At 36.0% G+C, this 15,309-nt stretch overlaps 1 protein-coding gene across 4 annotated transcripts in view; it reads left to right on the top strand.

The window, feature by feature from the left end:
• DTNB (dystrobrevin beta) overlaps positions 1–15,309 on the top strand; it is a 220,036-nt gene that overhangs the window by 128,484 nt on the left and 76,243 nt on the right. The window lies entirely within an intron of this gene.

Here is a 15,309-nt window from a genome sequence, read left to right as displayed (position 1 = left end):
ATTCTTTAATGGATTGTGTTTTTGGTGTCATATCTAAGAAATCTTTGCCTAACCCAAGGTCACAAAGATTTTCTCCTAGAAGTTTTATAGTTTTAATCCTTACATTTCAGTCTATAATCCATTTTTGTGTTAACTTTGAGTTAATTTTTATGTATGGTTTGAGTTGGGAGACTAAGTTCCTTCTTTTGTATGTGGATATCCACATTTGTTGAAAAGACTATCCTATCCTTTGCCCCATTGAATTGCCTTGCCATCTTTATCAAAATCATTTGACTGTAAATATAAGGGTTTATTTCCAGACTTAAGTTCTATTCCATTGACCTATATATGTCTCTCCTTATGTCAGCAGCACATGATCTGGATTACTACAACTCAACAGAAGTTTAGAAATTGGATAGTTTAAGTTCTCTTCTTTTTTAAAATTATTTTGTTTAATCTAGGTCCTTTGCATTTTCATATAAATTTTAGGATACACCTGTTAATTTTATCAAAAAACCTGCTGGGATTTTAACAGGGATTTTGTTAACTCTATTGATAGTTCTCTTCCTCTCTTCCTCCTCTTATCCTACCCTCCTCCTTCCTTATTTTTTGTTTGTTTGTTCTTTGATTTTTGTTTTATTGCCTTCTGTGTTTGCATTTGAATAGCTAATCCTGTCTAGGACACAGTCATCTTATATGTTTAACAAATCCTTAGCAGTGAGCACAACCATAGATATATTCTCTTTGATTCAATCGACTTTTATATCCTGCCTTAACGATAATATTAATGAAAAATCCTTACAAGACTTTTCCGAGATGTTTCTTTTTGTTTGAACTTACAATACAACTCTTTATAACAGTGTCTAGATGTATGTAAAGAAAATTCAGGTCAGCATCATCTCTCCCCAAAGAAAAGAAAAAGAAGAGAAAATTCAGGACTGAAAATTCAGAGCTAGTAAATTGGTTTAGCATTGTAATATATCTGTCCTATAATATAATCCAGTTCATGTCATGTTTTTGGTACTTACTCCTTCAGTGACTTCGCATTACATTTAAAATAAAAGTCAAAATCTGTATAATGATCTGTACAAGGCCCCATAAGTTCTGGCTCCTGGCAACTTCTATGACTTTATTTCCTACCACTTTTGCATTGGTCACTGTGCTCTTTTGTGACAGTGGTTTTGTTCATTGCAAATACTAATTATGTTCCCATCCCAGGGCCTTTGCACCTGCTTTCATTTGCCTGAAATATTACTCATGCTGATGTTCACGTAGCCTATCCCTTAAATATTAGCTTCAGGTCTCACCTTAAATGTTAGTTTCTCAGAAAGATTTATGTAACTCCTTGATCTAAAATAACACCATCAGTGCTACCCTGTATCCTCTTAAGTTGCTTCAGTTTCTTCATGGCACTTCCCATTATGTAACATTATTTTATTCATTTTCATATCTGTTTATAATCTCTTCCTACTAGATTGTAAGCCCCTTGAGGACAAGGACTTTATCTTGTTTCCTGCTGTATCTCCAGATGTAGAATGAGACTGGCAAATAGTGGACCTTAAATAAATGCTTATAGAATGAATGAATGCATGTATATGTTTATGTGCCTATGACTTACTAATACCACTAACATTGAAATGAAATCAGTATGTCAGGAGGAGACAGCCTTTATTTCCTATATTTTTACAGTGCTAGAGCCACTAATATAAAAATTGGGCAAGAGGTTGAGGCAGAAGGATCACCTGAGCCCAGGAGAAAGGGGGCACAACTGTGATCATGCCATTCCACTCCAGCCTAGGCAACAGACCCCATTTCAAAAAAGATGGGGCAGGGGGAGGTTGGAAACAATGGTTCTCCATAAAATAATTATTATGATTATTTTTTAAATTCTTGAAAGTAATCATTCTTGATATTGGAGAAATCTGTTTTCTTTGAGCTTTATTTCTTCCCTATCTAAACCTAGAATATACCTGTTAAGTAATTTACATAATTTCTTGCAGACATTGAGCCTCAGACTTATATTACATTGAGTGGGATTTCTTGATAGGATTTGTATACTATAATTTTGAATAATCTTAATATTTCTTAGCACCTTTACAAGTCTTTATATTGCCCACTTTTGACTGGTACCTGAGTTTAGATTCTACTATATTACCTTTTTCATTCTTGTTGAAACTCTAATCTGTTTACATACTTCTAACAAATTAATCTTCTTGACTCACTGCCTTTGTCATATTACTTCCCTATTTAAAAATATACAAAACCCTACTGCCAATAGAATTACAGAGGCACTCCTCATGGTGGAATTCAAGGCCCCTGTGTAATCGGGACCCGCCTTACTTTTTGAATCCTATCTTCTGCTACTAATTTATGCAGTACAAAGCCTCTGCTTTGGCCAGAACTGCCTCCTTCCTACCTTTTAAAAGTTTTATGTCCTTTCCCACTGAGCTGGCTCCTGATATCCCAGACCAGCTATCCCCTTTCCTGAATGCCCTGCTTGCTTCTTTCAGGTTTTTACATGTTTTATATATCTATGAGTCCAGCTTAAATTCTCCTTCATCCAGGAAGCCATCCTTAAATCCTAGAAGTAACTAACTCATATGAATCTCTTCTTTCCATTCCTAAATTCCTCATGTTATTTCATTCCTAATTACCGTTTTTTTGTTTTATCAGTCATTTGAGCACCCAATAAAATGCTGTCTCCTTCTTTAAGGATTTCTGGAGTATGTATTAAACCTAGACTTCTTGAAGATTATAAGCACCTCCGTTGTACCATCAACTTCTTAAGGGCTGGGATTGTATATCCTCAGTGCCTGGCAAATTCCTTGTATTTGTGGGACTGAACTTTATACAGACTAAATTGTAAATTCTAGTTGAATTAGGTTAAATTTGGCAACTTTCTTGTAGTCTCTCTCCAAGGTCACATGATAGGACCTTGCTTGTTTATTTGATATTCCTTTGCTGATCTTACTGAAGCTTTGGAAAACAACCAAAGAGAAGTTACTCATATTGTAAAAATCTGTATTTTTTATGAGCTCTTGGAGAGTTCTTCTGGTCCAGATAAGTCAGAGTAAGGCATCTTCCCCTTTGGTGTAAAGTGGCCCTTCTCTTTTGTCTTACTACTTTTGCCCTTTGGACAGTGTTAATGGAATAATCTTAAGCATAAAACTGGATACATTGGCTCCAAGCATGAATTTAAGGAAATATTCTGATAAATTGTATTAAATAATCTGCCTCGTTGGATTTTCACTTGTTTAGTAGAATTCTTTTTGGAATTTAAGGGGACTTCTTATTTCTCTTTAGTCATTTCTCCCGAGCTGTTACCACCTCATGTTTAATTCTGTGTAAATCCAGCTGTTATTTTTCACTCATTTCCTGTGTCCAGTTTATCACAAGAAGCATTCTTTTTAAGAGCTTTTCCATAGAGTTTATTGAGATGAATATTTAATGTCTTCATTTTGAGAAATCACTTAAACTGCTATTAATGTTACCTGTCTGAGCTCAGCCCTTTTGAAACTTAAAAATCTAAAACTGGTATAATGTGGAAGGATAAAAAAGGTATCCCCAAAATTGAATCAACATGAATTTAGGGCATAAAACCAATTTGTATTAACGTTATAATATTTATTTTACACATATTTGAACAAATACAAATATATTGATGCTGAATGCATTTTAAGCATTTCTCCATGTTTTCACATGGATTTAGGACATTAACATGTACTATTCATCTGATTCTATGGGCATTTTAATTTACAATTTGATCATCTTCAATTCCTTCTCACATTTGCCAAGTTGTCAAGTAGGAAACACAAACATTTTATTTCTGACCCTTTGAGAAAATGAGCAGTTAGAGCATAATTTATAATTATAAGGAACAAGGGCTCATAAGAGAAATTCCTAACCACAGGCCCACCTTCACAAGGGTTTGAAACCAGAATTTATACCATTGTTTTGGACCCCAAATCCCAACTTAAAAATTAAACTTAAAGTTGTTATTTTTGGGTAGTTCTCCCAGAAACCTGTCATAAGCAATTATAAGTTCTGTTTGGAGGAATGCACTTAAAAACCTTAGCTTTGAATAATCTCCACAGATAAAGATCCAAAGAACTTGAACTCACCCAAAAAGAGAAAAAAATAAAGTAGTATGAGTGAGAATTAACAGAAATAATACATTAAAGTCCCACAAAGAGTTTTAATTATCAAATACAGAGTATAAAATAAGTACCTTTTTTTAAAAAAAAAAGAATATATTAAAAATATAAAGGAACAAAAGACTGTAAAAATTACCAGAAAATTTGAAGAAGAATCACAATTTCTAGGAATTGAAAAATAATTTAGAAACCTCAATTGGATAAGGTAAATTTTAGATTAAACTTTGATAAGGAGAGCATCGGTGAACTGAAAGATAAATCCAAACAAATCATTCAGAATATAGCACACAGAGACAAAAAGATCTTGTAATGTATAGATAATTAGAACTCCAGAAGGACAAAACAAAAAAATTAGAAGTGAGGCAAAAAGATAATGAATGTGAGTTGTACCAAGTTGATAGCAAATGTCAACAAATCCCAATTAAGATTTTATTAATAAAAGAAAATCCATACCAAGACACATCATAGTAAAGCTAGAGGACAGCAGAAACAAAGAGAAGATATTAAAAACAGAAAAAGGACAGAGTATTTGCAAAGAATTTACAATTTCACAGAAAGTTGTCTTTTCAAGAACATTAGAAACCAGAGGACAGTTGGAATACTATGTTCAAAGAACTCAGAGGAAAATAACTATAATCCTACAATTGTATACCCAGTGAAAAAATATCTTCCAAGAAAAAGAAAACTAAAAACATTTGCAGATAAATAAAAACAGAGTTTACTACTAAAGGACCCTCACTAAAGGCATTTCTAAAGGGTATACTGCAAGGAGAAGGAAAATGATGCTGGACATTTGACAGAATTCAACCGTCATTCATGATATCTTTAAAAACTCTGAGAAGACTAGGAATTGAGAGGTTGGGTGCAGTGGCCTGTAATCCTAGTACTCTGGGAGGCTGAGGCAGGAGGATTACTTGAAGTTGAGTTTGAGACCAGCCTGAGCAAGAGTGAGACCTTTCTCCATAAAAAATAGAAAAAGTTAGCCAGGACTGGTGGCATGTGCCTGTAGTCCCAGCTACTCAGGAGGCTGAGGCAGGAAGATCACTTGAGCCCAGGAGTTTGAGGTTGCAGTGAGCTATGATGATGTCACTGCACTCTAGCTGGGGTGACAGAGTGAGACTCTGTCTCAAAAAACAAACAAACTAGGAATTGAGAATAATTTCTTCAACCTGAAAATGCACATCTATGAAAAATCTATACTTATTGGTGAAAGACTGAACACTAATATAGGGAACGAAGCAAGGATGTCACTCTCAGTATTTCTATTTAGCATTTTACTGGCAATCCTAGCTAATGCAATAAGACAGGAAAAATAAAGGCATACAGATTGGAATGGAAACATTAAAATTGTCTTTATTCACAGATGAGGTGATTGTGTACATAGAAAATGCTTAAAAGTATCTACAAAACAAACTACTAGAACAAACAAATGAAGTTAACAATATTATAAGACATAGGTGAATATACAAAAAAATTAATGGCATTTCTACATATTAGCAAAAATGAAATATTAAAAATCAATACCATTTATAATAGCATAAGAACATAGGAATAAGTATATATGTAAGACCTATAAACTAAAAACTACAAAATATTGCTGAAAGAAATTTTAAAAGACTTAAATAAATGAAGAGATATACTATGTTTATAAATTGGAAGGCCAGTGGTGGACCTAGCATATACAACATCCAGAATGGGTCATATTTAACAGTCCTCTCTTCTGTATGTCAAAATTATTTTTAGGTGTGCTGTGGCACATGCCTGTAGTTTCAGCTACTCAGGAGGCTGAGGTAGGAGGATTGCTTGAGCCTGGCAGTTTGAGATCAGCCAGGGTGACATAGCAAGACCCCTTCTCTTAAAAAAACTTTAAAAACACTTTTAGTAACTACAATGAAATGAAATAAATAATTACTGATTTCTGCTTTTGCCTTTATTTTTTCCTTCCTAATTTGGGGGAGATTTTCTCTGTTTATATTCATCAGATATTTATTGAACTCTGAATATTTCCAGATACTACTCAAAGAAAAACAGACAAAAAATCTTTGCTCTCATGGAGCTTGTTTTCTAGTGGTAGGAAACAGACAAAAATCATAATAAATAAATAAATTATATAGCATATTATTCATAAAAGGATAAGTGCTATTAGAAAACAATAAAACAGGGAAAGAGAGATGGAAAGTACTAGAAGTAGAGTGGTTTACAATTTTTAATGGGATTATCATTTTAGGCCTTAATGAAAGGTGACATTTGAGTATAGGCTTGAAGGAGGTGATGGAGTGACCCTTTTGGGTGTGTGGGGGAAGAATGTTCCTTGCAGAAGGAACAGGTTGTGCAAAGGCCATGCAGCCATAGCAAACCTGGCATGTTCAAGGAGCATCAAGAAAGCTGGTACAGGGGATGCTAAATTAACATGGAGGAGATGAAATCAAAGATCTCATAAGGGCTTATGGTGTAGGGTCTTACAGGTCATTGTAAGAACTAAGTGAAATGAGGACGCATTTAGACAGTTTTGACTCATCTGACTTCTATTTTAAAAGAATGCTTCTTCTGACCACTGTGGAGAATAGACTAAAGGAGGGTCATGATGGAAGGAAGGAGTCTAGTTACGCAGCTTTTGAAAAAGTGAGAGATGAACTTGGGTGGACTAGGTGGATAACAGAAGATAACAATGAGAATTGATCAGATATAGTATCACTGAATATATTTGGGCCAATGGTATTTGCTGACAGACTGGATGTGGAATATGAGAGAGAAGTCAGACAACCGGAAGGATGGAGATGAGGATTACTGTAGGTAGAACAAGTTTGCATAGGTTAAGAGCTCCATTTTGGACATGTTGAGTTATTTTTGAGTTATGTATGGTTTGGAAATATAAGTTTGGGAATTGGCAACTTATAGATGGCATTTAGATAGAGACGAGAAGCCATGTAAGGACCAAACCCTGTTACTATTTAATAGTTTCTTATTTCTTTAGATGATTATTCAGTTAATTGATTTTTAAAAATTCTTTTTTTCTAATATGCATGAATCCAGATTGTAAAGTTAAAGCAATTTTTTTAAATTTCTAAATACATGAGCCTTTTTTTATATTCTTTGATGCTGTCTGATATTATTGAATTTTGGTCAGAGGTGATATTCTATATGATAATTTTTTGAAGAGTTTTCTTTTAGGGCCAAGTATCTGAACAATTTTTCTAAAAAATTGTGCTTAAAAATCTTCTCAAATGGTTAAGTACAGAGTTCCCCGTATGCCCATTACATCAAGCTTATGTGTGTAAAAAAGACATTTTTTTATATTTTTTATTGATACATAATATTTATATATTTTGGGGGGATTACATGTGATATTTTTGTACATTCATAAAATGTGTAATGATCCAGACAGGGTACTTGGGGTATCTATTGCCTCGAATATTTATCATTTCTATGTGTTGGGAACATTTCAAGTTCTCTCTTCTAGCTATTTTGAAGTATACAATACATTTTTTTTTAACTGTGTAGTCATCCTGCTCTGCTACGGAAGATTAGAACTTATTCCTTCTATCTAACTGTATGTTTGTACCCATTAACCAACCTGTCTTCATCCTCCTTCTTCCATCCACACACCCTTCCCAGCCACTGGTAACCATCATTCTACTCTTCTACCTCCATGAGATCAACTTTTTTAGCTCCCACGTATGAGTGACAACATGCAATATTTCTCTTTCTGTGCCTGGCTTATTTCACTTAATATAATAACCTCCAGTTCCATCCACGTTACTGCAAATGATAGGATTTCATTCTTTTTCATGGTCAGGTAGTATTCTATTGTGTATACATACCACCTTTTCTTTCTATTGACAGCATTAGATACAGAAGAGTTGTTTCTAAAACAATTTGTACAGAAAAAAAGATGATGTCCCGTGGAAAATTGTTTGGTGACTCGGAGAACCTCTAGTCATGATGAAGACACTGATGTCAAAGATACATTTAAAGACTTTGGATTAAATTGAATCATGAAACTGAAATAAAGCTGTATTTCTAAATTTTTGTTATTTTAAGGGTTATCAATAGCAGTAGAAGGCAATGAACACTATTTGGGTGATGGGCACACTAAAAACCCTGACTCAAGCATTATAAAAGATCCATGTAACAAAAACATTTGCACTCCTTAATATTTTGAAATTAAAAAACCATTAGCAATAGAAGGAAGAAGAGAAATAGGATGCAGTAAGAGAAGTACAAGTGGCAACAAGCTTTTAATTTTTTTTTAAATAGAGGACACAACCACTAAAGAAGATAATCTTTCCCAGGGAAGGATCTCTATAAACTCGACCTTGTAAACCTTTAGGGTTCTAAATCAGTTGAGCCAAATGTCTCATTGATGTGGGTGCACTAGAATAAGTTACAAATGAAAAAGTACTGGTGGATCCAAAATTTACCATCTTCAAAATGAAAAACACCCTCGACCCCTTCTAACATACCATCAAGTTCACTTTCAGCTTTCTGCTTATGGTAGCATTCTTCAGCTTCCTATGAATGCACTCATTTATCGTTTTCCCCAACCTTTATATGGGGACAGGAGAGAAATAGCAACAGGGAAGACCTGGAGTGGAGAGACTGTAAGATTGCCACTGTCAGCTGTACTTCCACTTTGGACACTACAACTGACAACAAAAATGAAGGGGCAAGGTGTGAAGTAAGCTCACAGCAGTGACAGGGATGCCAGTTCAGACAGTTACTTAGAAAAGCTTCACGATCTATTGGTCAATTTTTACGCAGTGTTTAGGCTTAGAAACTTTTCCAAAGCCAGTAATTTCAGATGTTAATTATGGATTTCTGTGTTACTGGATAGAATAATGGATAATTTATGAATATATCTGAACCTTTAAACATAAAGCAAACTAGCCCACTTTGAAATTGGGAAGTATGTATTTTCCAAATTTGTTCTTCTGGAAGATGATTTTCGCTATTCCATGTGTCTTGCATTTCCACATGAATTTATTAATAGAATCAGCTCATCAAGTTCTGCAAAAAAGGTAGCAGTAATTTTGATAGGAATGGCATTGAATCAGTAGATCAGTTTAGGAAGTATTGTACCTTAACAATATTAAGTCTTCCAGTCTATGAACAAGAGATGTCTTTTCATTTATTTAGATCTTCTTTAATTTCTTCCAATGATGTTTTATAGTTTTCAGTATACAAGTCTTATAATTTATACAAATTTATTTATAGGTATTTTATTCTTTTTGATACTATTGTAAATGAAATTGTTTTCTTAATTTAATGTTCGGATCACTGCTAATATATACAGAAAAACAGCTGATTTTTGTGTATTGATCTTGTGTCCTGTAGCTTTGCTGAACTTGTTTATTAGCGCTAATAGCTTTTTTGTGTGGATTCTTTAGCATCTCTATATGTGAGATCATGTCATCTGCAAATATAGTTTTACTTCTTCCTTTACAATTTGAATATCTTTTGTTTCTTTTTCTTATCTAATTGTTGTGATGTATCCTCACTCTTTTTTTTTTTGAGACAGAGTCTCGCTCTGTTGCCCGGGCTAGAGTGCCATGGCGTCAGCAACCTGAAACTCCTGGGCTCAAGTGATCCTTCTGCCTCAGCTTCTGAGTAGCTGGAACCACAGGCATGCGCCACCATGCCCGGCTAATTTTTTTCTGTATATATTTTTAGCTGTCCAGATCATTTCTTTCTATTTTTTTTAGTAGAGACGGGGTCTCACTCTTCCTCAGGCTGGTCTCGAACTCCTGACCTCGAGTGATCCTCCTGCCTCGGCCTCCCAAAGTGCTAGGATTACAGGCGTGAGCCACCGTGCGCAGCCTATCCTCACTCTTATATGATAATTTGACTGGATTTTAGAATCCAGCCAAAAGTTATTTTCCCTTCATTCTTTGGAGATATCACTCCTCTATTATCTTGTAATTAGTTTTGCTGATGACAGTCTGATTGTCCTTCCTTTTGCTAGTAACTTTTAGGATTTTTTTTTATACTTTAATAATCTGAAGTTTTACTATAATCTGCATATAAGCTTTTTATTTTAAGTTTCTTTCTGTTAAATTTTTATTTTATTTTTAAATTTTATTTTATTTTATTTTAGAGACAAGGTCTCATTCTGTCGCCCAGGCTGGGGTAGAGTGGCATCATCATAGCTCACTGCAACCTCAAACTCCTGGGCTCAAGCAATCTTCCTGCCTCAGCCTCCCAAATAGCTGGGACTACAGGCGTGTGCCACCATGCCCTGCTAATTTTTCTATTTTTTTGTAGAGATAGGGTCTTGCTATGTTGTCCACACTGGTCTCAAACTCCTGGCTTTAAGCAGTCCTCCCACCTCCCAAAGTGCTAGGATTACAGGCATGAGCTGCCATGCCCAACTTTAATTTGTTTTAATACTCCACATTTTTAGTCTCTGAAGTCTCATATCTTTCATCAGTTCTGAAAAATTCTCAGCCATTACCTGTTCAGATATTATTGCCACTCCTCCATTCTCTTTAGTCTGTGTGGAACTCTGAGATACACGCTTTAAAACTTCTGGATCTAGCTTTCATGTTGCTTAACTTTTTTTTTTAATGTCCCACCAATCTTAACTGTATCCAGTTTTTTTGTCTCAATAATTATGATTTTAATGTTTAAAGTCTCTAATTGGTTACTTTTGGGAACGCTTTATGAATGCTGTTTCTTTCTTTAGGTGTCCAAGGATATTAAATATACTCATTTTAAAGACCTTTTTAGATGCTCTGTTTTTCTCTGTTTGTGGGGGGGACATGGGTGTAGGAGGGCAGAACTTAAGGTCTCCTAGCCTCCTCAAAGGTGGCCTACAGGCTGGGCGCAGTGGCTCATGCTTGTAATCCTAGCCCTCTGGGAGGCCGAGGCGGGTGGATCACTCGAGGTCAGGAGTTTGAGACCAGCCTGGGCGAGACCCCGTCTCTACTAAAAATAGAAATAAAAAAATTATCTGGACAACTAAAAATATATATAGAAAAAAATTAGCCGGGCATGGTGGTGCATGCCTGTAGTCCCAGCTACTCGGGAGACTGAGGCAGTAGGATCGCTTAAGCCCAGGAGTTTGAGGTTGCTGTGAGCTAGGCTGACGCCACGGCACTCACTCTAGCCTGGGCAACAAAGTGAGACTCTGTCTCAAAAAAAAAAAAAAAAAAAAAAAGGTAGCCTACAGTCCTTGTGTATGTCCCATGACCCCTGAGAGGCAGCCTTTGCCGACCACTATAGCTTCTTTATTTTCTTCCTTGGAGGGTATGTCTTCATTTCTTTAGAAGGAGGAACTCTTAAAGAGAGTTTCCTTTTTTGTTTTTATTCTAGGTATGCATGTTTCAATTTATTTTTCTATCTTTAAATCATTTTTCTTGGTACAGAAGGATGAGCTCTCAGCATGTGCTCACTCTGCTACCTTGAACCAGAAGTCCCTGGACTACTGCTGCAGCTGATTTAGTTATAAATAACAGTTCATTGTCATAGCACTGTCTCCCAAGGTCTCTGTGTGGCCTTTTCAGCAGGAAGTTTGATACACATTTTAATGAAATGGTGTGTGGTTCTTTATTCCCCTGGCAAATTCTCTAATGTATTAGGGCATTTAAAATTACTCTTACGTTCTTTTGGCCCTGAAATTAAATACCAGGAGTGATTTAACAGCATAATTGGCCTGATGTGTTTGGTACCTATGAGGAGCCCTGCTGCTTCCAGGTGTTTGGGTGTGTTCCTGCTTAGTCATTGTTACTCCTCTTGAGAGTTTTTGCCATCCCAAGTGGCCTGTTGGTCTGCTAGCTTTCTGTGAATTCCCTGTCTGGACATCTTTTCCATTTAAAATTCAGTTCACCTACTGGTGATCCTTTCACCAGTAGGCACTATTGGGCTTCAGCTCCTATATTGTTTGAAGTAGTAAGAATCATAAAAGCTCAGCTATAAAAGAGACTGATTCATTTTTGAATGAATATTTATTGAGTACCTACTATGTTCCAGTAGTGTTTTTAGGTATGCAATATGAATATAATGAATATAGAGGTGATTTATTCCTGCTCTCTCAAAGCTTATAAGCTTGAGTGAAACCAATCAACAAATAAACATTAATGATATGTACTTGCAAATTGTGAGAAGTACTATGAAAGAATGGGATACTATGAAAAAATATAACAGGAACTTCTAATTTAAATGTTATAGTCAAGAAAGGAGTTTTTGAACTTTTAAAAAAAGCAGTGGAATAAGCAGTGGAATATTTTATTCATATGAAATCTCATGTGCAATGGGAGTGGAGCTACTCTTTTGGAATGAGGTTGGGGCCTAATGCCCTTGTTTGTACCCCTTGCTCTCCACCGTGATTACTGAAGCACCTTGTGGCATCCTCAGATCCCCAGAGAGCAACAGGTGAAAATCACTGCTCTAGAACCAACCCGGGCATTTCACAGACCAATTAGCTGAGGCACAAAGGGCTTCATTGTCCACAATCAGGCAGCTCACGTAATCCACTTAGTATCAGAGTTGGAGCAAGAACCCATTTCTTCCAAACTTGTGTTCTTTCCATGCTTTATTGCCCCATTTTTCCCTCTCTGTGTGTTTTTATTAAAAATTATGGTATTTCAATCTCAGACATTCTGTAGGTTTTTTTCCTGCAATTAATTTTACCCATTATTGTTCATACTACCCTTCACATTCTGTGCTATGTCCCTGTGTGTATCCTTAAAGTTTGTAGCATGTTATTTTGTTTTTGTTATATTTCTGATATATGAATCAACTCTTTGATTTTCTGCCAAGTATTCTAACACATGCATCAATTTTATTTTTTAGGGCTTTATTTTTGATATCAAAGTGTTTATATTAACCCTCACAGTAGTTAGCTAGGGTTAAAATGTGTTGGGTTGGCTTTTCTTGCCTCTTCATTTATCTAAGTAATAATATTTAATAGAATTCTTTCCCAGTTACTTAGGTTTTTAGTCCATGTTTCATTTTGACTTCCTCTGTTTTTAGTGTAAATACTTGTGTAGCTTTTATCATTTTGTTTTTGTTTCATTGTGGCAGAAAATTGCAAGACCTTTGTTTGAACAGAGTTAGTCTGTTTGTCCAGAACACTTAGAAAGTGTAAGGAAGTGGTGAAAATTATAATGGACCAAGAGGCTGAGGGTATACTGTCCAGGCAGTGACTGCACAGAGAAAGATTTTTGTCCTAATCTGGGAGACTAGTGGAGAATTGATGATTTGGGGCAGAATGGTGACATGATGAGAGCTGTGCTTAGGAAAGTATTTTTAGCTGTGAGATATTGGGTAAGTAACAACAGAAAGGGTCTCTGGACACCCGTGGACCACTGGAAACCTTATAATATTAAGTAACACTAGCCAAATGAGGGTTGCATTGTGATGGTAGCAGTGGGGATGGAAACTGGGAACACTGATTTAAGAGCTGTTAACTAGATGAAATAAATAAGAGGCCACAGAATGACTCTGAGTGGCTGGGACATTCTCATGTGTCTTGTCTTGCCAGAGGTGCCCCTCAAAGCCTGCTCAGCAGTTCACACTATACACAGCCCTTTTGTTTCAGCTGCCCTCTGATGAGCTGCCTTTATGAATTAAGAAGCTCTTTGCATCAAAGTGCTAGATAGACACCATTGTCCTGTTTTTTCACCCTGCTTTCATTCCCATTAACGCCTCTTCAGCAAAACAAAAAATCAAGCCTTACTAGTTCTCCCTACCTCCCATAGCTATCTACCTAGGTTGCTTGGCAGACACAGTACTGCAGGCTACTCTTTCATCAAGTAGTTAGCAATTAAGAGAGGCCCTTGGAGACAGGTGGGAATGCTCCTTAATGTCCTCATCAGAATGGAATTGCTGGCTGGGTTAATTGGGTTGCTGATTTGCAGCAAGACGTGGATTCTATTGCAAGTGAGTGTGTTTCATTTTTAAGCTTCCAAGGAGTGGTACCTACTCTAATGCGCTGCATCTGTCTTCCTGTTATTGGCTGCATTGGACTGCTTTGTGGACTTGCTGTGTAGTGCAGACATGTTTGTCTTCTAATGAGTTGTCCTCTTACACCTGCTCTTGCCCAAAATGCCCTGTGGGGTAAACTACCTTGTAGAGAAGATCTTTTGTCATGTGATTGTTCTGTTTCCTTAGAGACAACAGCAGTGTAGTGCATTAAATGCCAGATCCCTAGAGAAAGAAGACGCATTTGCTACAGAGCGTAAAGGTTTGATAGCTTTTCTTTGCCGTTATGTTTTTGCTGCTTGAGCTGCTGGGCTGATGATGATTGTATTTATTTTTGTCAAGCTGCTAGAACCCCCGGAACTTCCCAGGGAGTTACTATAAAAGGGGCAGCCCACTATTATCTTTTCCTGTCTGGTAAAAATACATGAGAGTCAGCCTGTCTGCTATAGCAATGTATTTGTTTCCATTTTTGAAAACAGATTTCGGTTAATGACAATGTAAGCAGGTCAGAAAATGGCATTACATTGTGCATTTCATTGACCTCACCGTGAGCAGTAACTTGAAGCATTTAAGTTGCCATCTTTTCCCATCTTTCTTAAATACAGGAGTTAACATCTATATAAAGTAGGGACAACTTTCTCTCTAAGTTTCTCTAACAGAACAAGGAAGGAGGGATTCATTGTAGAAAGGTTTTTAAAATAAAATAGTACATTTCTGTTGATTTGGTCATCTGGTTTGTGAAACCATTGACTGCTTTTTCAACATAATTATATTAAACTAAGCATTACTATGAGGTCGTTAATTTGCTAATTATTGTCTTGTTTTACAATTCTGACCCTTTCTAGAGCTAGAGAGAGATACCTGGATTCCTCTGCATGTCTCTAGATACTGTCTGACACTGTCCAGTGGTGAAAGTATAAGAATGAGTTTGTGGTAAACCTTTCCTTCCTGAGAAATATTTCATTAAACAAGTCTTATAGCACATATGGCTATGCTGAACGGCTAGAAATGTAAATTGAAGCATGTGTGTCTGTTGATAGGGTTTTTTTAAATACATTAAGTTGGTTAATTAATTATAAATAATCAATACAGTAAAATGTACTTCCTAGAAGTCAGAGAAACCTCATTGTTAATATGTAACATGATATTTAGGCTACATTTAAATACCATATGGTTGGTTATTTTTTTTAACCTTGTGGTTTTCCAGAAGATGTTTTTTGCTTGCTTGTTTGTTTAACTTCTTTGCTTTGGCAGA

This window comes from Lemur catta, chromosome 4, assembly GCF_020740605.2.
Source record: "Lemur catta isolate mLemCat1 chromosome 4, mLemCat1.pri, whole genome shotgun sequence".
NCBI lineage: Eukaryota > Metazoa > Chordata > Mammalia > Primates > Lemuridae > Lemur > Lemur catta.
The sequence above is the reverse complement of the archived record's forward strand: the minus strand, read 5'-3'. Positions and strand labels throughout refer to the sequence as shown.